At 38.4% G+C, this 26659-nt stretch overlaps 1 long non-coding RNA gene across 1 annotated transcript in view; it reads left to right on the top strand.

Annotated features, from left to right (window-relative positions):
* Positions 1 to 13953, top strand: part of LOC140512786 (uncharacterized) — a 33269-nt gene extending 19316 nt beyond the window's left edge. The window contains exon 3 of the long non-coding RNA XR_011969914.1: positions 13159 to 13953. This is a non-coding gene — a long non-coding RNA (uncharacterized lncRNA). The remainder of the gene's footprint in view (positions 1 to 13158) is intronic.
* Positions 13954 to 26659: the final 12706 nt, after the last annotated feature.

The following is a 26659-nucleotide window of genomic DNA, read 5'->3' as shown; positions in this document are numbered from 1 at the left end:
CCTCGGGGTTTTTAGATGGGGATTCACATGTGAAATGGATAACAGTATACTACCGTTTTGGAAAAGAAGATGGCTTTACTATTTTCAGAGATTTGAGGTTAACTCACAGCAGCATCTTTAGTGAGAAGAGTGGAGAGGGTCTTAGCTAGCAATGATGGTAATAGCTCAGGCTAATGTATATAATGGCTAGCATTTACAGAGGTTTACAAAGCACCACAGATACATTATCTCATGTAATATATGATACTCACTGGTCCTGTGGCTTTGTTGATAGAGAGAAATCCTAAATGAGAGAACTTCTTCTACCAATGCGGTTTGGCACCTTCTCTGTAACTTTCAGTCTTTCAGAGTTGCCTAAAGCACTGAGACACTTGACCAGGGTCATCAAAATCAGTATGTCAGAGGCAGGACTTAAGCCCAGGTCTTCCCAGCTCTCAGCCCAACTCTCTGTCCACATGACATGCTCCCTTTCTACATTATATACCATCCTAAAAATCTGTTCTGAAATTTAAAATTTAAATTTGGGATTTAAAAACAAAACTGACTGTGTGCAAATGTTGACCAAGATATGTCATAGGTGTGAAAATGAGCTAAGTAGGTGAAGAGAAAGGTTCATAAGAAAAAAATATCTAATAATTAGAAAACCATTTCAACAGTCCAGGGTAGAGACCATGTAGGTGAGGAGAGGGATGGATGCGAGAGATGTTATGGAAGTAGAACTGACAAGGCATGGCATTGAATAAGGCTAGGGTGAGGCAAGATTTGAGGATAACTCCAAGCTAATAAACCTGGGCAACCAGAAGCCTGGTGATATCCTTGAAAAGAATAGAGGGGGTTAGGAAATGAGGTAGGTTGTAGAGGAGATATGAATTCATTTCATACAGTAAATACATGGTCTTCCATCATTAGAATATAAGTTCTTTGAAGGTAGTGACTCTCGTGAAATGTCTTCACCTATCGCATTGTTTGGTTCATAGAAGATACTTTAAAAATGCTTGTTATAGTGAAATAAATTGAACTGAATTGATTTACAATTATGCATAGCATAGTGGATAGAGTCGTGAAGCCTTGGGTTTCAGTTCTGTCTCTGACAAATGCTAGCTGAGTGATTATGGATAAATCCCTTAGCCTTTCTACACAGCTGATACTACTGCTCTCTACACTGAAGAAATTAGAAGACACTAGAAATGTCAAGCAGCAAAACCCTTTTGCATAATCAGATTAACATGTAATTGGGAAATGTTAAATGAAATCGTTACAAATACAATACTACATAGATAATGTTAATTTGTGGTTTTTTAAATCATTATGTGTCTGCAGGGATCTGTTGCTATTTGACCTTGCTATTTCCCCCAAACATCCCAAGGTTTATAAAGTGCTTTGTAAACTTCATTTTATTTGATGAGTTAGAATACTTTTTAAACAAGTGAGGAGGCAAACTAAGGAATAAAACTTAATGCAACTTCAGTTATATATTTATTAATTATTTAGGGGAAAAGAACATGAGGATAGTCATAGGTAATAACCCAAGAATTACCAATTCCTAGTCCTCCTCCCTTAAGTGATTATGTGGATGGGGGAATAGCGTGGTCACCCACGGACTCAAAGAATGGGATGTGCAGAAGGAGTAGAAGGGAGAAATTCTCCCAGTACAGAAATCTACAGTTAAACATCATGCATCCTTCTTCCTCACAGGGATGAATTAGAGTCAATAACCTTATGAAGTAAAAAAGGGGGAATTAAGAGGATATTCATTGAACTCTTTTCCCCACTACTAAATCACCAACCAGGAAGCACTTAGGAAAATGCCTTAAAGCACTATAATTTACTAAATAATGTCATAGTTTCTTAAGAAACTAACATCCCACTGAGGAGCTATTCGAACATGGGGACAATTTAGTTCATTATATTTATAAATGACACCTAAGTTGTGGGGAAGGAGTAAGCAAAATTTTAGGAAACAGAAATAAAATTCTGTTTGTCTTCATAAATTAGAGAGAAATTATCCATTAAAAACCAGATGATGTTCAATAAGGAGATATGGAAAGGAGTTATGAGGGAAGGTTCATTTGATCCTCATTTTTAAAAGCATTTACTAAGTTTATACCTTATAAGTAGAGTTTTGAGTACCGTCCTGTGGTTTGTTCCCAAAGGTTAGGTCAGAGAGGTTAGCAGGGCTTGTTAGGGGTGCCCTGGGTTCAGGACCATGTTCTCAGCCAGATGTTCAGGATGATCTGATTTTTATTGGACCTTCAGCCTGATGGTAACAATACTTCCAAGGGGGTAGGAAGAGCCATCATTCATCCTCAACAGAACAAGCACCTGCCAACATCAATGGACAGGTTTAGTATTCCATCTCCAGAGTACACTAGGGCAATATAAAGAGGTGAACCCCTAACGAGATAAGCACATGAAGATTTATTGTGGTGCCTAGTTGCTGGCCAAGTGCATTGGAAAAACTTGAGAACTTTCCCTGACTGAGGTAGAATGACACCGAGTTCAGGGTTTAGGGTCCTTCACAAACTGAACTCTAATTACTCTGCGGAGTTTATTCTGCATTTACATTGCAAACTCTTGCACTCCAAGTGATGTATTTGCAGTTGCCCAGCTAAGAGGAATAAGTAATACAGATTGACTCAGAGAGGCAGTATAGGATAGAGTGTTGAACTTGCCTAAGAACCTTGGTTAAAATCCTCCCTCTTACATTTATTTGGTGTATGACCATGAGCAAGTCACCCTCACTGAGCCTTAGTATTCTCATATGCAAAATGGAGATAATAATAGCCAAAATACCCACTCAAGAGGATTGGTGGTAAAGATCAAATAATGTGTAATATAAGTAAAGCAGAATTCACAGTGCTGTTTAAATATCTATTATTGTTGTTGGTTCAGACTTATAATGGCGTTGGTATAAGGAACACCTGGTGAGGAAATCTACCAATACAGATAAGCAACTGTTGAAACCTATTCTTGTGGTTTGACAGTACAGAGTTTCTGATTGTCAGAGGTGGGAAGCCACTTCAAAGCCAACTATCCATCCACTACACCATGTGGTGTCTCTAACAAGACTGATTTTAAAAAGGTGAAGATTGGTCCTCTGAGATAAGTCCAGGACAATATCTCAATAATTCACCCTTTAGCCACAACAGTAAAGTCAGAGACAGAAAAGTATAGACTCTAGCCATAGCTTTCTGTGCTATAGACTGTAGACAAGTCATTGACTGTAGCCATATGCCATAGCTTTCTCAACTTTTGCTCCCTCAGTTGTTCCCTAGTGAGGATGCTATTTTATGTCTCTAAAGCTAGGCCTAGTGTCCATGGAGATTTAGAAAGTTTGCCCTTCTTATGCCCTACAGGTCTTCCTCCTGCTGGTTAGGAAAATGGAAAAAAAATTATCAGTCTTTGATAATTTTTAGGCATTGACCTTGGAAATGAGGGGTTTTCCCAGATGATTTCTAAAAGCAAGTTTTGATTTTGTGTATTTGTGCTTTCATCTTCTATAATGCTAAAATATCTTGGTGAGAATAGAAGAAAAACATGGTCAAAATATAGTTAAGCATTACCAAGCATCCAGATGTTTCTCAAGAGTTAGCTATTTGGTACTGTGTCGACACATTGTCTGTATGATTGGCTAAAACTTTGGGCTTTATCTGGATATTCTAGTATGATACAGACATAGCCTAGGATTAAAAGTAAGATTTTTAAGAATGGTATGTGAAAGCATATGAGAAACATTCAAGAGAGGTATGCCTATTTTATCAAATCATCTTTGATAATAAGAATATAATAAATAGTTTAAAAATAATTGAAATACAATGATTAAAAATGAAATAAATCATTTGCATGTTTGTACTTTGATTGCCAAATAAAGAACTAGGTGGTTACTTCTTGGACCTTTATTATCAGATTCCTTTGCAAAATGACTGAAAAAAAATCAACTTCTTGAATTGTTGTAATTCTGATGAATTCCAGTTTAGATCAACGTCCTCTTCCACTCCTCCATTGGCTCTAACAAGTTTACTTTCTCCTCTTAGCTGCCAAAATAATGAATGAACATTTTGATGCTGGGACATGGGTCTGGCTGTCCCTCATGTTTGAAACACTCTCCTTCTTTAATTCTGCCTATTAACTTCCCTGGTTTCCTCTGAGCCACAACTAAAACCTTATCTTTTAGAGGAAACCTTTCTCAATGCCTATTAATTATTATACCTTCCCTCCATTAATTATTTCCTATTTATCCTATATATAGCTTGTTCATAATACTTGTATGCTTGTTGTCATTCCCCATTAAATAGTGAGCTCCTCAAGGTCAGGGACTATTTTTTACCTCCTTTTGTATCCCCTGAGCTGGTACATAATAGGCACTCAATAAATGTTTACTGATTAATATTCTTATCAGCTGTAGTGTATACTTGTTAGGTTACAGTAGTAATGTAATACAATTAAAATACTAGTTGAAATAATTCCAGTCAAGACATTTTCCAGGACAATTCCCAAGCCTAATAATTACTTCGTCCCTTTTTCTATAAATACATCCTACCTTTTATTGAACACCTCTATTCATTGAGTGTTATTGATGTTCAATTTATAATGGTACATTATTAATCAAATGATTAAAGTTAGCCATGTAAGGATATTGACTTAAAGCACATGCTTTTGCTCCTCAAATATCAATTGTTTCAAAGCACAGTGCATTGTGTCCTAGGGTAATGTCTGTCTCTGCAAGACCTTCACCTTTGTTAAATCTCTTAAATCAAAGGAAGGTGTTACATGAGTACTAATTATTAATAAGGAAAACTTGAAATTCATGAACTACTTTTAGAATAAAATAGTAATAAGCAGAGGCAATGTAGTAAAATGAAATCAGGAGATCTGAGTAGGACTCTGGAGTTGGGTTTAGGAGATCTGAGTTCAGATTCTCAAGGATACTTTCTAGGTGAGTGATGACCACATGCACACTTTTTTAAAAACCAGTTTAACACTCAGTTTCCATATTGCAAAATAGGGGTAAAAGTAACAATAATAATAGTAATAGTGATAATAATTCACAGACCTTAGAGGATATCTAGTCCAACCCCTTCAGATGAGGAAACTAAAACTCAGAAATTAAATGACTTGCTCAAAGTTACCCAGGTAAAACAAAGATGGTGTTTGTAGCCAAGTCTTCTGATTCTTTCCATGGTTTCAGAGCTACTGTGAGGAAAATGCTTACTAAGGTGCAAAACACTAGATAAATATAAGTTCTTATCGTATAGATACATACTTTCATTTATTTGTTCAACAAACATTTGTTAAACACCTACTGAATATAAAGTATTGATAGGTCTAGGGGATGGAAAGATAAAACCAGTGACTGCACCTGGCCCAGCAGGCTTCCATTGTGTTAGAGGGAGGCACATAGTACATATGCTTCTTATTACTCCCAGTAGAATGTACATTCTGTAAGGGCAAGGACTACTTATCATTTTGTCTTTGAATTCCCAGTGCCTACAACACTTTCTGCAACATAGTAGGCACTTAATAAATGCACAATTTATCTACAAAGAAATTCTCTTGCATTTGGACTTTCTATAAGATAGACTGCATGGCAGGAGTAACCAGATTTGATGAGCATACATCTCTCTCGCTTGATATTGATAATCAGAGATTCATTTAACAAAATTATCTGTAGTTGTATTTGTCATTAAATTTTAAACAATTTTAACATATTCAAAGAGGGAGGAGCTCTTTAAGAAAAACTTTAGAGCTATATTCTGGACTATGGAATGAAGTGCTTTTTCTGTAAACAACAAATAAATTTATAGTAACAAGTTTAGGACTCATGAAGTTAAGTTTATAAGAAAAGAGATCTCTACACCTTTCAGTTATTGGGTGATGGTAAATATGCAGAAAAAATCCTCCCTGTGCCTTTTTCCTAATGTATGCAGGATAAAATCAACACATGTTGTCATCCCACAGTTATAAGCATTATAAAATAGATACATCAGTGAATAGTTGATGATTAACCGTTGATAGCTTCAATGTTAAACATGATTTTTTAAAAAAATCATTTGGTATCTCTATGATATCTTGAAAATCAGCCCCTTAGTTTTTTTTTTCAAATTGTTATGCCTACTATGTAAATATCTTCTGTATGTACCTGTTCTAGCTCAGCTGCTCTTCCCAACTCTATCTTTTTTTAAAATTCATACACTTGTCTCTGTTTTAAGTCTTTATCAATATATAATTATGAGCTCTTTGTGCTTTAAGCATTTATTTTATAGTGGAAGAAATAAATAGTTGTCCTATATCTGTTCTAAATTGAATAACCTTTTGGGGAGGGCCCAGACATGAACCAAACTTAAAACTATAAGTAGTTTGCCCTAAGGATCTGTAGTGGGAATAGAAAGATCCAGGGAAAAATGATAAAGAGCATGACTCTTCCTTTTAGAGGTTTGGCTCCCCTCAGAACTGAACCTAAGTATCCCCTTACTGGGAGAGGCTGTATTCACAGGCACCCTGGGTAACACTGGTTTGTTGTTACACTAATCTATGTCATTTGTATCTTATCCTATGGGACAGGAGTTCTTAACACCCCCACGCCCCCAGTTTTGGACTCCTTTAACAATCTGGTAAAGCCTATAGACCCCTTCTTAGAATAATGTTTTTAAATGCATAAAGTAAAATACATGGCATTACAAAAGAAACCAATCACGATGAAATGCTGTTGTCAAAATATAAAAAAAGAAGTTCATGTACCCCAGATTAAAAATCCCTGCTATATTCAATTAGTGGGGGGAGAAAGGGATAATTTAAAACTGAAAATTTTATATTTATTTATATTTGAAGGGAATATAAAGCAATTTATAATTGAGGGGAAAATAAAATATTAAATAATTTTAAAACAAGTACAACAATAAAAAATTCCTGTTTTAGGCCACTGTGCTATGTTCTTGGAAAGATAAGAAAGCTCCAGACCCTGAAGGAGCTCAGCACTCTAATAGGAGATAAAACATACGCTGGAGAAAGAAATGACGAACCACTCCAGTATCTTTGCCAAAAAAAAAACCCATGGACTTCCATGGGGTCATGTAGGGTAGGCACGACTGAACAACAACAACAAAGATGAAATATAGTAGGAAAAAAAACAAAAACAACAGAAAATACACATTTGAAAAGTAAGTGCATAAAAGACATATAAATTGCTTGGAAATCAGGTTAAAGAAAGATTCACTTACGGGACTAAAATTCCTTCCTGTCCAAATACAGTGCTTTTTAATGGGGTTGAGAAAAATTGAGTGTCATATATGGTCACTTCCAGTTGGGTTCAGTTTACCTCATGATTATCTCAGCCTCCTGACTAGTGTTAGACAAGTAGTCATACAATAAAACTCCCACAAAATCTGTTCACACTATTTGAATGGGACCAGAACAGCCCTGTAACTCAGTAGCTAGAAGGGTTTAAAGAAGGTTTTAATTCATGCTTCCTTACCTTTCAGAACAGCTGAAATGGAGGTGAGAGTTCCTATTAAGATAGCAACCACAAAGCTTGACATGGTTATAAGATCAAAAAACAAAACAAAACAGAACAGAGTTAAATGAATTAAGAATAAGGCAGACAGGACCAAGGCAGTTTGATGATGCTATCCAGGTGGGATAAAAGGTTAATTCTCAAGGGAAAGTGTTTTCCTGTTGCTAAGCTGACTAGCAGTGGTGACTCAGTTGTTTATCTTTAAAAAAAAAACACACACCTATATCTTTTTTCCTTGACAGCTACAATATAATCTGTCTGGGAGTTGTTCATCATTTAAAAAAAAAAAAAACACCTCTCCCTGAAAGTGTTCAGATGCATGAGCCAAAATGATGATAACATCATGAGAGACATCATATTTTATCTGGAACATGTAAATCACCAGGGGCCCCCTCTGTGCTTTCTGGCTAGAATGATGAATGACTCTGTACGCTGGAAGAGTAACCCTAAGGAATTCACCAGCAAATCTTTGACAGGGAAAACTGCCTCCCAGGTTCTTCTACTTGGGGGAAAAGCAGCAGCTCAACAAACTTGAAAATACAGAGATTTAACCACTTATCAAAAAGTTTAGTTTAAAGATATAGCCTTCTAGGCAAACTCAGTGCTGGAGTTGAACAGTTTTTCCAGAAATATGATCAATGTAAAGTTGACCTCATTATCTGAGAGACATCAAAATTCTTTTCTTCAGGAGAACTTTTTTTTGACCTCGCAAATTAATTCACCTCTACATTTATGAAACACTTATTATGTGCAGAGTGCAATATGACTTGGCACTGCTATTACAGATTGAAAAAAAAAAAACAGTCCTTCCCCTCAAGAAGCTTACATAGGAGAGAGGGAAGGGAAAAGGGGAATGTATTGTGTACACAAATATGCAAATAAAAAGTATAATGGGGGCCCTTCCCCACTCCTTCACTTTTTATCTAATTGTTCATCTGGATTTCATTTTTGTCCCCAAAAACTAATTTTCCTTCAAGATTAAGTCAACCAAGAAATTCATACCTCTTCAGTACCCTCTATCCCCAGGGTCCCTCCCTCTCTTTGAACCTCTGATTGAGAGGATAGAAAGGTAGAAATTGGAGAGCGCCTCCGAATCCTCTATTTAAAAGGAGGTCCAGACATACCTCATCATTTCCCAACTGGCTATAGGACCTCAACATGCCAGCCTTCTCCTCCCCTATCTTCCTGCCCATTAATAGGCCTCAAGTACCTTTTGTTAATTTTCTAAGGAGGCACTGGTTCTCCACAGCTGTGATGCTTCTGGTTCTGAAAAGTGTATAATTATTCTGAGGTAAGGTTTTACTTTGGAGCTTACTCATTGGAAGTGTTTCTTTGGCCAGATGAGACTCTGGGGAGCCTCTAAGGAGCCCCCTAGCTTTGAAAACCCAGAAGTTGGTGCTTCTCTCTCTGGTAACTCTGTATGTATGGTCAGACGGTCATCTGTCTGTTGATCTGTGGTGTATGTATTGCTCATGGTCAGACAGCATCTGTTGATTATTATTTCTTTGTAATTTCTCTGAAGTTCAGGGTGCTGACTTTTTCCCCTGAACTAAGTGAATAATATATGTGCTTGATTAAAGTGATTGCTGACTCCTCAAAGTTGTCTTACCTTTTAGAAATGCAGATCTAAGAACCTGTGATAGCAGGCCCTGCTGTGTATGTTGGGGTCCTTGCTTTTACACCTACCACTCCCTAACTCTTCTCAGATTCTTTCAGGTGTTGTCTTGCCCCATTAGATTGTAAGCTTCTTGAGGACAGAGGCTGGATTTTACCTTTTCTTTGTAACCTCAGTTATTAGCACAGGGTCTGGCCCATAGTAGGCCTTAATAAATGTTTGTTGACTGATTCACTCCCAGCCCCACAGCATACTCAGTTACCATACTCTTGGTTCCAAGAAACCATGTGGAGGTTTAGGGGTGGGTCCTTTTTCCAGTCACGTATGTGTGTTCGTCCTTCCTTACCGATGAAGACCTTGCCATCAGAGAAATGATGACATGACTAGCACTTGACTTTGTGTTTTTGAGTGAGGGGGGGCTGTGCAGGTCACCACCCTCACTTCTCCTCCAGAGCCATCTGAATCCAGGGACCAGATATTCATCAGGATGAATGGAGATGACCCAGGATGAGGCAATTGGGGTTAAGTGACTTGCCCAAGGTCACACAGCTAGTGAGTGTCAAGTGTCTGAGGTGAGATTTAAACTCAGGTCCTCCTGACTCCTGCACTGGTGCTCTATCCACTGCACCACTTAGCTGCCCCATCCAGTCATGTATGATGAATTGTTAAAGAGCTTGCAGTGAGAGATATCTTAGAGACCCCCAAATGATCAAAGAGAAAGGAGTAAATATTCTGTGTGTGTGTGTTTTAAAGAGGAGGGGGAATCAGATGGCATGATCAAAGTGTGTAATGATTAAAATGTGCCTAGAAAATCCCAGAATGGTGAGTAGTGCCAATTGGACAGAAACCTGGGATTTGTATATAGAGTAAAAGAGTGGGAAATGAACCTGCTGGGGTCTCTTGGATGCAACTTTCCAGGTGACATCATGTGATTCCAGTGAGACAAACAGAAGTGTGGTTCTTCTCGGCTTTGATATCCTGGTGCTTCTCATATGAAGTGTGGACTCAACTTGACTGGCTTGCATCAGAGACCCCTGGCTGTCTTTTCCTGTTTTGTGTTTTGGGGCAGCAAGGTAGTACAGTATATAACAGGTACAGAGTACCAGACTTGGAGTCAGCAATATCTGAGTTTAATGTTGACCTCAAATAATTCTAGCTGTGCAACCCTGGGCAAGTAACTAAACCTGCTCTCTTCAGTTTTCTTATCTGTAAAATAGAGCTAATAGTAGCACCTTCCTTCCAGAGTTGTGAAGATCAAATAACAATAGTAATCGTAAAGCACTTAGCACAGTGCCTAGCGTACAGTAAGTACTGCATAAATACTTATTATTGGCTGTTTTAGGTGAGCTAGTGTCCAAAAGTAGACTGCCATCTTGTGAATTCAGGAAAGTTGGAAGGTGCTAGGCAACCTGCCAGGTGGTGGCTGTGCTGTCTCCAGGAGCAATAGGGTAAACTTCTGCATTGGAGAGATCAATCATGGGAATGAAAACTAACTCAAGCTGTGCAGTTTGATTAGATAGTGCCCAGCCCAGGGGAAATGTAAAAAACCTAATTAGCAGTATAGCAAAACTGCTTAATGTTATGATGTGGCTTAAATATTAGCCTCCCTATTGACCGTAACCAGAGTTATAAGTTGTTACTGAATCCTGTTAAATTTGTTAGTACTTAATGCGATTTTTCCAAGATTAACATTTCTTTCTGTGTAGAAATAAATTACATATCCCAAACCTTATTCATATTATATATTGAACACTTCTTTTACTCCCTCCTTTAGGGAACCTCAGCCTCTGGAGTTATAATTATTACTATAATTAACATCTTCCCTGGTGATTTAATGAACCAACGACTGTGAGATAGTCTCTGTGAGATAGACTATGGATAGACTGATCTGCCTAATTAGGGGTCAGACTTCTTCAGGACTGAACCTAGTCCAAAAACTACATGACTTTCTACAGATCAAACTGAACTATGATTTTTACATGTGTGTGTATGTGTGTGTGTGTGTGTGCATGCATGTGTGTAGCTATGTAACACCAGCCATTCTGGCCCCTATTGCCTGAAAGGCCAGGTAGGTCAGGTTTCATCTCTCCTCTTTAAGGTTGCCTGGTATACTTAAGAAGATTTGGGGGATTCTATGACTACCATCAGCCTCTGTCCTCACAATGGTTTTCCCTCAAGTACAGTGGGGGTCCCCTGCACCCCATTTGGCTACTGACAGATTAGCTTTTACAAAGAAATATTTACTTCAAAAGATAAAATCACAAATATACAAATTTCCCCCCAAGGTTTGGGAGGCATTATCCCTCTCCCTTCTTTGTGCCATCATATTCTTTGAGGAAGGGAAGGGGGTGAGATTCATAGCTTGACTTAATTCCTATATAGCACAATCCCAGTTTGAGTGTGCATGTGTGTGTATGTGTGTATGTACCTATATGGTGTATACAATCTGTGATTTCATTGATACAGGGAACTCTCAGTAAGGAAGTCCCCTATGCCTTTCCCTCTTTACCTCCTGCAAATGATTTCTTTCAATTCTAGCTATAACCCCACTTTCTTCACGGAGCTTTTTCTGGTCATCTATAGAGTTAGTGTTTTTCTTTTGAGATTGTCTCTAGGTAGGTAGGTAGGTAGGTAGGTAGATAGATAGGTAGATAGATAGATAGACAGACAGACAGACAGACAGACAGACAGACAGACAGACAGACATAAATGTAGATAGAGATACAGCTAGGTGGCGCCATAGTGTACAGAGTACTGGGCCTGGAATAAAAAAGAATCATCTTCCTGAGTTCAAATCTGACCTCAGACACTTAGGAGCTGTGAGGCCCTGGGCAAGTCACTTAACCCTGTGTTCCTCAGTTTTCTCATCTGTAAAATGAGCTGGAGAAGGAAATGGTGTACACTCCAGTATCTTTGCCAAGAAAACCCCAAATGAGATCACAAAGAGTTGGACTTAACTAAAACAACTGAATAGTAGAATAATTGAATATATACACATACATACATATAGACATATAGACATATGCTTTGCCTTTCTTTGTATCTCTGACACTTAGCACAGAGCTTGGCACATAGTCAATGTGTTATAAATTCTAGCTTTGTCTAGAATCACACTGCCAATGTGTGTAATAGGCAACACTTGAACTTGTTTTTCTGACCCCAAGTCTGACTTTCACAGGATATACAAATTAATTTTTTATCATGAGAGAGTGCTAACAGCTTGGTGAGAGAAGGGGAAGTGGACATCAGGAAAAACTTTATAGGAGATGGCACCTGAGCTGTGCTTGGAAGGAAAGAGAGGATCCTATAACATGGTAGGGAGGAAGAAATGTCTTCTCCACTGGAAAGCCCAGAGGCAGGAGGTAGTTGGACACCAGGTGGCCTCGAACAGAGGGTAGAAAAAGGGTAGGAAGGATGAAATAGTACTATAAAGATTTTAGGTGAGGATCAGATTGTGTAAGCCTTTAAATGCCAGGCCAGCCAAATAATCATCTCAGGTTTCCCTTTCTTTGATGGTGAAGCCTGTTCCCAGAAGAGAAGTTTCTGGTTTTTAGGAGGCATTTTCTGAGTTACCCAGCTGTCCTGACCTACCCTACACCTACCCCATTTTTGGTAGCATGAAACTGATTGAGAGGGGAGTGAAAGTTCAATAGGTAATAATTAGTAGAAGTTTCACTCCATTGTATTAGTGATGTGATCCTAAGAAGAGCTAAGAAAAGACACTGGCATTAAAGGTTTGAAAGTGGGACTTGACTATGAAAAAACAGCAGCAATGTACTACAGAATGAATAATTTTCTGGTATTAATGTTTATTTATTAAAGTGTCCCTCTTTGTGCTTGATAGATATCATACCTAACATTCAGGGATTTTTTCCATATTCTGACCCCAGCCTACCTTTTGAACATTGTTACTCACTACTTTTCAATATACCACTACCACTACTTCTCTTACTACTACCACCATCACTACTACTGCCCTTACTACTACTAATGGCACTTTACAAATATTATCTCCCACTGCTTCTCAATACAGTGTCTATCCTGAAACAGTCAGTGGCTGGAAAGGTGAACCTGCATATCTTCTGGATGGAGTAGGTCCATCAGTGATTGTAGTAGCTCCTCATCAGACTCAACTTCTGCTGAACTAGACCAGACAGGTTGCTCAACCACTGTGCTTTTCTCAGGGCAGGGTGCGTCTGCCTAACAGGTCAGTCTCTGTTGATTTCCAGTGCTTTCTCTTAGAATGACAGCTGTACCCCTACACTCAGGTATTCACTTGGGTGGGGTCGTGCTGGTGGGGTTTTCTGTACTCTTTTCACCTGCTAGGGAGATGTGACCTTTAGCTTGTTAACCTGTTTTTCCTCCTCAAAAGTACCTTTTCTCCATAAACCATTTTACATAGCCTTAGGGTGGTTGGTTATTTTTACCTCTCATGTTATCCAATTGTTTTCTTCATAAGTAATTAGAATAGTTATGCCTCCCAGCCTTTCTGTGGTAGGGGAAGTCTATTTTCCACCTGAAGACTTTCCTCTTTGCCTTTACATTTATGTCTCTATCTTATAACTTCTATGTTGTACCTTTCTTTTGCTGAAGTCTCATTGGGGCACCCTACCCTATACAAGTCATAGAATCCCTTTGGACCTCAGTTTTCTCATCTGTAAAATGAGGAAGGTTGGATTAGATTAGTTATAATGTTCTTTCCAGCACTGTCTATATTTTCATGATCCTATAATCATTTCCCAATTCCTTCTGTAGGTTCAGTTTGGGGGCTGAATTTTCCAAACTCTCCTTTCTTCCAGCCACAGGGAGGGCCTGTGAACTTCGCTGTCCTTTCATTGACCATGTTGTTGGAAAAAAATAAAGGAAATTTGTGGTCTTTGCCTTCCAGTAACATCATGGAGTTGATTTCACTGGGTTTGGCAGAGAGAGAGAGTTTTTGGCATCTCCACAGTGTCCAATTACTTGTGGCCCTAATTGCGGCATATCCAAAATGGAGGACACATATTACGTGGCAAAGAAAATGCAACCTGTCCCAAAACATCAAGTTCCTTTGGAAGCATAGGGCCTCTGCTATTGATGGCATAGCTCAGAGAGAGACAATTTGAGTTCAATATTTAAAAAAATAATAAAACCATCGCCTGTTCTCTCATGCCCTAGGTCATTTGTGTCACACACACGTGGCCTTCAGGGCCCCCAGAGGAACATAAAACCAGCAAGTCTGTCTTTGATCTCCCACCTTCTTTGGAATGTTTTAATCAATTAACCATGAAACTCCTCAGCTTCTCCTCTTCAACCTCATATAAAATGACTTTGGTCTGGCTGACACTTTACTATGTCTTGAGATCAAAGATTGTAGCAAATGCCAAATTCAACCAGGATAATTATGAGATCGTTTTTTGTCCAAAACTCTTAGGAATATCTTTGTCCCAAGGACAGAGAAGAGAAGAGCTTTTCAATGTAGACTGAAACAAAAAGCTTCATGAGTATTTAAGGCAGGAGCTGATCTATGCACAAAGAGATGGTTATAGCCTTATGGGAAGGCCCAGGATTAACTCAGCCTGATCAAAGTCTGCTTTAAAAGTTAATAATGTACATGACAGAAGAAAATGAAAAATGTTTCTTGGGAGAATTTTAAAACTGGTCTCCCATTTAGGAAGCCACTTTTCAAATCAGTCCAGGGCAGAATGTGAGAACAATTAGGAACATGGAAAGACGAGAGTAATCCCACAGGCCCAGCAATTAGAGCTTAATCAAATCAACTGCTATTATGTATAGCAGTCCATTGAAGGAGCCATCATTCCCGGAAATATAACTGTTTCTCCCATGTATGCAATGACATGGCTCTAGCACTGGTGAAGGATATATTCATACTTAGAATACCCCACCACCCAGTTTAGTTTGGGACTATCAGTCCTTGTGTGTGAAGGCCCAGTAAAGCTTTAATATATCCTATATTTTACATTAATAAAAATATTAGTAACTCATTAAGTTTATTGTCCCCTAAGTATTGTTCCATATTGAAAATATTTTCAAAAACTTTCTCATAAAAAGAAAGGGAGCATTAGGAAATGCTTTCCCATAACTGACTCTGTTGAAACCAGAAAAAGGTGGTTAACAGGGAAGTCAAAGAGGAAGGAAAAACAATCAGACATGTGAAGGGCAAGAAGAGTCAGGAAGCAAGAAGAATCCAGAGACCAGGGAAGGTGGGGAGCACTTAGCCATAATCACAGAGTAGGGCAAAGTGGAAACTTTTGAGATGAGATTTGGAAGGAAGAAATAAACCATTCCATGGCCTGAGAGGAGAATGAATTCCAGAGGGATGGGTAGCAAGAGAACAAGTGGAAATAGGAAAATCAAAGAGAGTATGTGGTAGGGGCCGTGACTGGAAGTATTCAGTGAAGGGGGGGAAGAGATGGTGCTTGGTTTTCACACGTGGTCTGGGATAAGACTCAATTGACCCAGGTTTTGCAAACCACAACGATGGGTTCAATTTGGAATTAAAGACGAAGCCAAGGAAAAACCTAATATCCCAGGACAGAAAGTATATATTTTAGGATTTGTCAGTTTACCATCAGAGGAAACACGTTATCTAACAGAGAATAAAAATGGCTCACAATCAATGAAAATTTTACACATGTGGTATAAAATCACTACAGAATCATGAAATCTGAGAACTGAAACCTAAACTAATCCAATTCTTGCTTGAACCAAAATCTTCTCTCTAACATTTTGGACAAATGATGAACTCATTATCCCCTTGAAGATTTTCACATTTGGAGAACCCATGAGGGCAATAACGGGAGGGATAAGTAAGGCTTTCCTCCTTGATAGTGAATTTAGAGTGTATTGACAGTATTTGTAGCACTTCCTCAATGTAGAAACAACAGAGCCCAGTGCCCAGAGTATTTTGTGATAGTGCTGAGCACCACTCTTCTCTGTCCTTTCTCTCTGGGTTGTCTCACTCACCCTGCCTGCGCTCATTTTGACAGAAGTTTCCACAGGGGATGGCTGCAACTTAATCTGAGTCTTACAGGTAGCCCTGGTGAAGAGGAACACATTCTCACAAGAACAGTAGTACCTGAGCCACCATCAATGTGCTTCCTATTTAACAAATAAGTCAAGTAACATCATTAATTGTTGATCAGAAATGTTTATTAAACACAAGGCAAAGTAAGAATAATAAAAATATAACCCTTTATTCACAAACTGGGACATACTCTTCCACCAGTGCGCTAGTGCCTGGGTGGCAGATTAGGCACAAACTTAGCATGGAGGCACATTAACAGGGGACATGTGCCCAGGGAAACTAATAACTCTGGGGTAAGTCACTGACAGGTAGAATCACTCCTGTGCTGGATCTTTTCTACCTCTCTGACAGGCCTGTTTCTGTGTATCCAACCCACTATCCTCTGGGCGGTTGAGGAGATATCAAACTTTTAGGAAGACATAGAGCCTAAACTTGAGATTTGTAAAGCATTTCCCAGCCGGGTCCCTTGGCTGGGCTTTGAAGGCTTGTCACTTCTTAAGCCAAAATACAATACAAGAAAAGGTAAAGCTAGAACCGTTCATCTCCAATTTGCTCTTCCAAGAAGTGATTTTTGGGGGGTTTTTCTTCCTTCTAATCAACACTTCAAAGCAGCAAGATGAGTGCATATATTGTTAGGTCTTCTTGAGGACTCTTCCCAGAACCACTCAAAGGTCTGATCTTGAACAATCCTGTTGCTCCAAAGCAGACTTTTTTTGTGAAATGATTTATTTCTATCTTATGGTAGGAAACCAAAATTCACATTTCTGTCAGCCAAGCCACTGAGCCACAAATAGGCAATATGCAATTGTTCCTTAGCCACCAAATATTTCTATGTATCAACATGTCCTAGCTTTCAATCATAAGGTCCAATCATATTAGTTATACATAAGTCAGATTCTGAAAAGATGACATTTTGACACTTTGATCAACTTTACTCTGTGCGAATATGTTTTATTAGTAGGAAAGGGAAGGGAATAAGCTTTAATAGAGTGCCTGCTGTGTATCAGGCACTGTGCGAAGCACTTCATAAATATTATTTCATTTGATCCTTGCAGCTGTGGGGGATAGGTGCTGTTGTTATGCCCATCTTGCAGTTGAGTAAACTGAAGCAAGCAGAAGTTAAGTGACTTGCTCAAGGTCACACAGCTACTGTGTGTCTGAGTTTGAATTTGAAATCAGATTTTCCTGACTTCAGGCCCAGCACTCTGTCAACTTCATGACCTAGCTATTTCCCTTTTCAGTATTTTTCAAACAGTCATCTTTTTTTTCTCCCTTTCAATCAATAAAATTGTCTCGGTCGGAGATTGGTACCATCTTACATTAAAATGGAAAGCTATCATGTAGCATATGGGGATAACTTTTTCTGCTGCCCAATATGCCTCTCTCAGCAGCCTCCCTAATGACATCTTCACATTGTGTTCCATGATTTTTTTCTCCAGCCTGCCCCAACTGAGGATACAGCTTAAGCTGCTTGCACCACCCACAAAAAGCTATGGCTCTGGAACTTACTGTCCCCAGAGGCAGCTCATTACTTTTTGACCCCTAAATGTTAGGAAATTTTCCTTACAATGAACTAAGATCTTCCTTTCAGCAACTTCCACATTCCTAGTTCTGCCTATATGTGGTTAATATGAACAAGTTTAATTCCTTTTACACAATGGTCCTCCAAATACCTAAGGATGGTTATTGCTGACAACCCTCACCCCACTGGATTTTCTCTTCTCTAGGATAAAATTTGCTAATTGATCTTCACATGGCTTGATTTTCAGTCTTTTTGACATTGTGATCTTGCTCTTTTGAATGCTTTCCAGCCTTTCTATGTTCTTCTTGAAGTGTGGTGTTAAGGACTAAACATGATATCTATAATGTGCTGTGATCAGGATAGAATATAGTGGCATTGTCAACTAAATCTTTCTGAATATAATGCCCCTCTCAATACGACTAAAGATTACATGAGCTTTTTTGTTGGGCATGCCACACTGCGGCTTTGCATTGAGTCAATGAAACTAGCAAAATATCCAAACATCACTACATCATGGCATTTTCTTTAATATAATGGGAATAAAAACACTTCTTAGTTATACAGTAAATATATGTTCTTAACATGTAATTTGAGAAAACTGCTCTCAAATTTCTTGTTTATGTATTTTAGTAGAGGCCCCAGTGGATCATAAAATCAGTAGAGCTGGAACGAACCTTAGTGGTCATCTGGTTTAACATTTTCATTTTACAGATGAGACAAATAAGGTCACAGGAGATGAGGTGGTATACCACAGGTTGAACAGGAAGTAGTAAGTGCCAGATATGGGTTTTTCATCCTAGTCCAGATACAGTAGAAAGAACAATGAATTTAGAGGCAAAGGCTCAGGGTTTAAATCTTACCATCGTTGCCATTTGTAAATTGTAAAACCTTTGGCAAGCTGCTCACTCTTTCCAGTCTCCCATGAACTTCTCCAAGTACTATTAATTAGGGAATAGGCTAGCTCCCCATTTCTAGCATGTAGTACCCTTTCCTCCCTAGTGTGAAAGCAAAATATGGAATCTCAGCTAAATCAAAACTATATAAGGCATATGGCTTAAGAAGAATTTAGAACTCTATTACTTGGCCTCTAAATTTATAGGCTATTAGTTGATAATGACAAAAAAGTAGCTTTTGTGTAAATTCTAGCATACACTAAAAGATATCAGAAGATACTAACATTTTATGTATATGATAAAATGAATTTAACTTGTCCTCATAAAACTACTACTGTTTAAATCTGTTTTGTAATCTTTTACTTTTATATCAAATATAACTTTGATTTATTTTTCTTTCCTATGTAATAAATGTAATAAATTCCTAAGTTTAACTTTAATACAAAACCTCACAGTATTTAGAACTTTCTGATACTTTCCATGATAAGTTTCACTAGGGTCTAATAGAGTCAGACTATTTGTGTCAAACTGAGACACATAGTTGATAGGAATCTTTTAAGCAATCATTCTCCAAAGAGTTGCTTGGATATTTTCTAATAAAAATGTTGTTTTTAATAAATTTAATTACTGAACACAGTGACTTAGGTAGTAAGGTGGCATGTCTGCAGAGTCAGTGAACCCCTATTTATGGCAACTGAATGGCACTTTGACAGTAGTATCCCTAATGATGAAGGCCTTCAGGTGGTAGAATACAGGGAATGTTTATTTTCACATATTCACTGCTGAATGTTGTGGATATGTTCCCTTACCTTGGTAGTATATTTTCTAGGGATATCCACGTTGATAATAAAGTTGACACATGCATTGCCAGAGCTAGCTCAGTGCTTGGGAAGCTCCAAAGGAAAGTATGGGAGAGAAGAGGCTGACTACCAAACTGAAGGTCTATAGAATCATTGTGTTGTCCTCATTGTTATATGCCTGGGAAACTTGGACAGTCCACCAGTGCCATGCCAGGAAACTGAATCTCTTCCATTTGAATTGTCTTAGATTCTGAAGATCACCTGGCAGGATATGATAACCAGACATTGAGGTCCTTTCTGGAACCAAACTGTCACACATTCAAATGCTACTGCAGAGATCACAACAATGATGGACTGGCCATGTTTTTTGAATGCCAAACATACACTTGCCTAAAATACTATATTATGGAGAATTCATGCAGGACAAGTATTCACATGGTAGTCAGAAGAAGCGATACAAGGATACTCTCAAGTACTTTGGAGCTGATTGTGTGACATGGGAGACACTGGAACAGGAACATCCAGCATGATGTGTTCTCATCAGAGAAAAGGCTGTGCTCTATGAGCAAAGCGGAATTGAAATAGCTCAGAAGAAGTGTGAGATGAGCAAATTTAGAGAGCCAGTCCAAATGTGCACATTGACTATTTATGCCCGACCTACAGTAGAGCATTCTGAGCTTATATTGGTCTGATTAGCCACAGTTGGATGCATTATAACTTGACTCTAACATAGTGGTGTCATTTTGATCCTTTTCAAGAATAAAGCACAACAACCAACCAATCAACTAGCTGAGTCTCACAGTATTCAAGTAGTGCCTCTGGACACACTTTGGCCATAGGATTAGACCACAGGATTCTCATTTTGCTCTCCTCCTCCAACAGGGGCCCAACATTTCCTTTCCCTTTTAGAGTATTGTCACTTTTGCTCAGACTGTATACAATGTAATTCCATTACACTAAACAAGTAGTGCATATCATTTAAATTCTTGGATAAGTTCCAAATTTAATTTATATAATTATATAATTTGTGTATAAATGTGAATATAATAAATATAACCTAATATAATAGCAAAATACAATCTCATCATATTTTGGTGGATCCTTGATTTCTTTTCTTTCTTTTTTTTTTTTTGCATACTCTACCTCCCAACTCTACACTTTGCACTGTCTGTCTCCCATGCCTGGAATGGTTTCCCTTTTTACTTCTATCTCCTAGTTTCCCTTGCTTTTTTTAAGACAACTCAAATCTTACCTTCTACCTTTTGCAAGTAGCTTTTCTATGTCTCTCTGGATGCTAATGCCTTCTATTTTCAGATTCTCTTCCATCTCATTTAAATGTTGTGTTCCACATGTGAATCAGTCAAGCATCCCATCCCAGCAGGTCAGGGACTTTTTTGTCCTTATTTCTTACCCCTAAGAACTTAGTACAATGCCTAATGCATAGTAAATGTTTAATAAATCCTTGTTGACTCACTGACCTCTAAAGCACAAGCCATTTCAGTAACATGCTGCAACCAATTTATGCTCACCATTTATCTTCCATTATCCACTGGATTATTGGTCCTTTTAATTTAGTGTTAATATAAATTATGGTGTTTTGATTCATGCAGATATTCTCAGTCTATTAAAAAAGTGGTCAATTAACATCCAGAAAGGGAAGAGGTTATCATGACAGCATGCTTTCATCAAAAACAGTTCATTTCAGGCTATTCTTATTTCCTTCCTTAATAAGGATACTAAACTGTTAGATCAGGGGAATGCTGTGGTCAACTTAAATGCGATATTAGCAAGGAATTTAATGAAGTATTTCATGATATTCTTGTGGAAAAGATGGAGATGTGTAGGTGAGACAATAGTATAATTAGATGTATTTAGTAATTCACAGGTCAATTCCAAGTTGGAAAGAGGTTTTGAATGAAATGTTCCAGGGATCTGTGCTTGACCCTGTACTAGTTCACATTTTTGTCAATGATTTTGCTTGTTATATATGATCTTATCAATTTTTGCCTTTATCATCCAATCAATTTTAAATATGTCTAATATGTTTAATTTTACTTTCATCTCATCCACTTTTCTCCACTTGGACATAGTCCTGGGTGGGGGAAGTGGCTCTAATCCTAGGTTGTGGTCTCCACCAACTAGCTTTGCTTTCTCTTGAAATCTTGGCCAAAGTGGTATGCTGTGCACCTGGAGAAAGAATTAGAACTCCTACCTTTAGACTGGAAGGCGTCTTGGTTCCCGAGTTTTTCTTTCCCTGAAGAGAATACCAAGTCTGGGCACCAGGTTGATTTTTGATTCCTTTCAGACATGTCTCTCCAATTGACTTTGCAGCTAGATTCTATATATGCTTATGCTTATATTTAAATATGACATACGCTTGTACTTTAAGAAGCCATTGATGGTCTGTTTCTTCCCTTATTATACCCCTTATAGGGGAAAAGGTGAAGACTTAAGTCAACAGCTGAATCCTTTCAGAGTTGACTGGCTAGATTTGCTCTGCTAGGTTCAGATCAGGGTCAAATTCCCTGTTTTTTGTTTTTGATCCCCCCACCCACCCCAGGCTATCCTTGCCAAGAGAAGTCCAAGATCTCAGCCAGTCTTCATTTTGACTCTTTCGTATGCAAATCATATATAAAGTCTGAAAGGAGTCCATCCTTACATCATCTTACCTCTTATCAAGTAATTTCATCAAGCAGTTCAGGAAACTTATTTAGTGAAAAGGACTCTCATCAACTCCACCGCTATTCCCTTACACGTATTCATAGTTTTTGTCTTTTTTTTGTGCATAATTTCCCATCATACATTGGGAAATGACTTGTAGGGAAATGACTTGAAGCTTCTGCCTATCACCTATAGTGAGCCTAAGGCCATTTCTTCTAGTTAGCTTTTGTATTTTTTTATCTCTTTCTGGCTAATTTCCCTTGATTTTTGACCCTGGAAAAAGTCAAGGCCATTAGTGGGAAGGATAGTGAGTGAATGTAGAGCTGAGCATTTTTCTGTATTTCTAGGTCTTCTGTGTGGGACCATGAGAATAAGTACATAAATACAGTCAGAATTCAAATCAAATTCTTTGATTTTCTGCTGTTTTGTTTCTCTGTTCCAAAAGGCAAGAGAATTGAGTTTCCAGCTCTTACCCAACCTTTTATCTGTTCACCTGCTAGCAAGATGCTGAAAATATAGTTTTATTACTGTCATTATTGGAATGACCCAACTTCAAAACATATTGTCAAGCACTTATGTGGGCATAGGACCCTTGTAGTGTAAAGGCAAAGGATTATTTGGACAGCTGTAGAAAGGCAACTCAATAAAATGTCAAATACTCTACCATACATACATGATACATTTGTAACTCAGTCTTTGGAACGCTCTGAAGGAAAGTGTGTGAGAAAAGAGGTATTAGACTGCCTATCAAACTAAAGGTCTACAGAGTCATTGTGCTGGCTTCATTGTTGTATGCTGTAAAACCTGAACATGCATGTTCGCATCCATTTGAATTATCTTAGGAAAATTCTGAAGATCACCTGGCATGGAAAGGTACCAGAAACTGAGGTACCTTCTTGAGCTGAACTGCCAAGCATTCAAAATTAACTGCAAAAGAATGCTACTCTGATGGGTTGGCTGCGTTGTTTGAATCCTAGAAGTTTGCTGAAAAGATTATTTTATGAAGAACACACACAAGGCAAGCCCTCACATGGAGGTCAGAAGAAGCAATACAAGGACACTCTCAGGGTCTCTCTGAAGAATTTTGAAATCTGTTTTGAGGCGCCAAAGATGTTAGCACAGGGCCACCCAACAGGGCATGCCTGTATCAAAGAAGGTGCTGCATTCTATGAGAAAAGCAGATTTGCAGTAGCTCAAAGGAAAAGTGAGATGACAAATTCAGAGATATTTCCAATTCAAATGTTCCTATGAATTATTTGTGCCTGACTTGTGGCAGAGCCTTCTTAGTTCATATTAGTCTAATTACTACAGTTGAACACATTGCTGTGCCTTGACCCCAACACAGAGATGTCATTTTTGTCCTCTTTGAGAATGAAGGAAAACCAACATACATATGTACATAAGTAACTGTTCAAATTCATAAAATTCTACTTAACAATGCTTTATTAAGCACATATGTACAAAGCAAAAAAAAAAAGCCATTTTTTTTTTTCCTGCAAGAAGTTGACATTATTTTAGAGGGACGTACAAAAAAATGGATGACATCTTCAGTGTCATTACAAAGAAAACTTTAATATTATGAAAACCAAGAAAACTCCATTTACTGACAATATTTTATTATTTCACATATTTGATTATTTTATGGTTGGAAATGACTCTATCCCCTACTTCTCTTTAATTGGATAATTTATGAGTTTGTATGTTTTCATTAATTTTCATGTGTAAATATAGTTTACTGTTAATTTAATATTATTTTAATTTGTAAATGTACTATCATAAATGACTATTTTAATAAATTACAAATATATTTTAATCAGTTTATAAAACTATCCAGTCATCAATTAGGAAATTATCAGAAAACATCACATTCAGATTTCCCCAGTGTCCTGGAATGCCCCAGCTCCACTGCTCTTGGCTCTATGGTTCACCTAGAGTAGTATTGGCATTACGCAGGAGGCATGCAGATCAGCTTCATTTCATAGTGCAGACATGAGGAATATGGCATGACTTCAGACCATCCAACAAAGGAAGAAAGAGAAAAAGCAATAGGCTGCATGTCCCCAAATTGGTTATTCAGTTCCTGGCTAATTGGAGTCTGCCTGCATTTTTTTTCCTTAATCATTTTATAAGAAAACAATTCTGGGCCAAAGAAAACTTACAAATTTGAGAGAAAGAGGAATTTTAGTTCCCAGTCTTTACAAACAACAAAATAAATTGAAGTCCCTAAATAAAATCTAGTGGACTTTATTGGATTGAGGATAAAGCTTCTTTTTATGAGCACAGGAATTAGCACACAGTAGGGAGTCCCTTGAGGCCCAAACTTCAAAGGGTGGTCTCCCTTTGTGCATACTTAATTTTTCAACCACAAAAACTTGCCATCACAAAAGCTGCTCACACAACCAATCATGGTCACCACTAGTTAATTGAGGTACAATTTCCCTCTAATTAGAGGTTGCCAGTAGCTCATTGAACCCCAGTCAATGTGGGCACAGTTAGTTATGCATATGATTTTACTGAGGGCTATTTCTTGGGGAATGGGTGGGGGAACAATATGGCAAGTAATGGCTCTGGGGATGAAATCATCTCATGGATGTTTGATGTAGGTGAATCTTTCTTCAGTTGTCTGTCTATCCAAAGCCCCACTTACTGGGATAGGAAGGTGGAGGGGAAGAAGAAAGCAGAGAGAATGAGAGAGGGGAGTAAGAGACAGGGTAAAAGAGACAGAAACAGAGAAGAAGAAGGAGGAGAAGGAGAAGAAAAAAAGGAGGAAGAAAAAAGAAAGGAAGAAAGGAAAGATGAAAGAAAGTGAGAAACATGCTCATTTGGCGGGAATGGGGCGGGGGGGAGTTGGAACACTTGATGTTAAAGCCAGGAAAGCTTTTAATTTTTAACGTGAGGTTGCCTGCCCTGGTGTTCTACAAAGAGACACAGCCCTGGTGGTGAAGCTTGGCCACGAAGTCCCTCCCTCTTTTCCCATTGGTTGGTACTCAAAGGTACACAACTTTCTGATCTCCCTTGTTCATATGAACCTCTGTAACATGTTCCCCCTTCCCTTGCATACATTGTATGTACATTCAAATTAAGGCTTTGCTGGAGGGGGAAGAATATTCATAAGATCATTAAGCATGTGGTCTGCCTTTTAGCTATAACTTTTGACCCACCTGGAGATGTCCTAAACCTAGAACCAGTTCTAGCTGGTTTCTGTTAATTTGGGGCTTGTGACTTTCTTAGAAAACAATACCCCATTCCCCCATTTCCTATCTGGTTCTGGGAATTCTTTTAGAAAATGCCCCTTCCCCTCTTTGCACTCTCTTGTGAAAACAATACTTCTTCCTCTGTTCCTTACAAAAGAAAGGAGGGAAGGAAGGAAGAAAGAAAAAAAGAAAGAAAAGAAGGAGGAAAAAGAAAGAGGAGTAGAAATACAAGAAGAAAAGGTGGAGAGGAGGAGGAGAGAAGAAAGAGAAAAGAAGACAGAAAGGAAAGATATCTAGATGAGGGTTGGTGGGTGATGCTAGTAAGAAAGGAAGCAGATGGTGTGGTATTCCTATTCAGTGGCCACTAAGAGGGGAATTGAGAAATGTTCCCAGGAATTTACAACTATAGGCTGTTCAGGCTTCCACCAGGCTCTCAGCCCAATCCCAAGGAGGCCTTCTCTAAGTCACATCGTCTGCTCCACTTCTACCCCCATTTCTTTCTGGGATCCTTTGCTCATGTCAAGGAAATTGTGAGGGCTTTGTTCCAGGGAGCAGATTTCAGGTCAACCATTGTAGCTCCTGGCTTCATTTCATCACAAGATACTCATGAAACCACCTCTGGGCTTTAAGCCCAGTTTCCCTTCAAGATAGCATTGCCTTTGTGGGGTCTTCTTTCACATCCAAGTCTTTTATTAGTATGTAGTGTTGATATTTCAAATTGTAATTTTGAATTTTTTTCATAATGATATTGCTACCCATACTGTACTTGGGAGCACATGATAGCTCAAACAGACGTTTGTGGGCCAAAGATGAAAAACAATGCACTCCTTGCCCTCAAGGAACTTGTAATTCACCAAGCTGGAATATGAAATAATATATATAAATAAATATAAATTGAAATTGAGTGTTATAGAACAAAGAAGAGACCAAGTACTCTAGGAAAACTTAAGGAGCAAGAGAATATTTTCAACTTGCCCTCAATAAGGAATTGGTCAACGATGGTGTCCTTTGGTTGCTTGGTTGGTTGTTGTTCTTCATCTTTGAAGAGGACCAAAATGACATCACCATTGTAAAGTGAAGTCCGACTGTGACTGATCAGACCAATGAGAGCTTGGAATGCTCTACCACAGGTTGGGCACAGATAGTCCGTATGAATATTTGGGGTGGATATCCCAAATTTGCACATCCTGCATTTACTTTGTGCTGTTTCAATTTTGCTTTGCTCAAAGAGCACAGTACCTTTTCTTATGTGGGCACTCCATGCTGAGTAGTCCTCTGTGAGTGTCTTCCATGTTGCACAGTCAAATGTAAAGTTCTTGAGAAAGACCTTGATAGTGTCCTTGGATCGTTTCTTCCGGCCACCATGTGATCACCTGCCCCATGCAAGTTTTCCATAAAATAGTCTTTTGGCAAGCATACATTTTGCACTTGAACAAC

Source organism: Notamacropus eugenii, chromosome 6, assembly GCF_028372415.1.
Source record: "Notamacropus eugenii isolate mMacEug1 chromosome 6, mMacEug1.pri_v2, whole genome shotgun sequence".
NCBI lineage: Eukaryota > Metazoa > Chordata > Mammalia > Diprotodontia > Macropodidae > Notamacropus > Notamacropus eugenii.
Note: the sequence above shows the minus strand (reverse complement) of the source record. Positions and strands in the feature narration are given on the sequence as shown.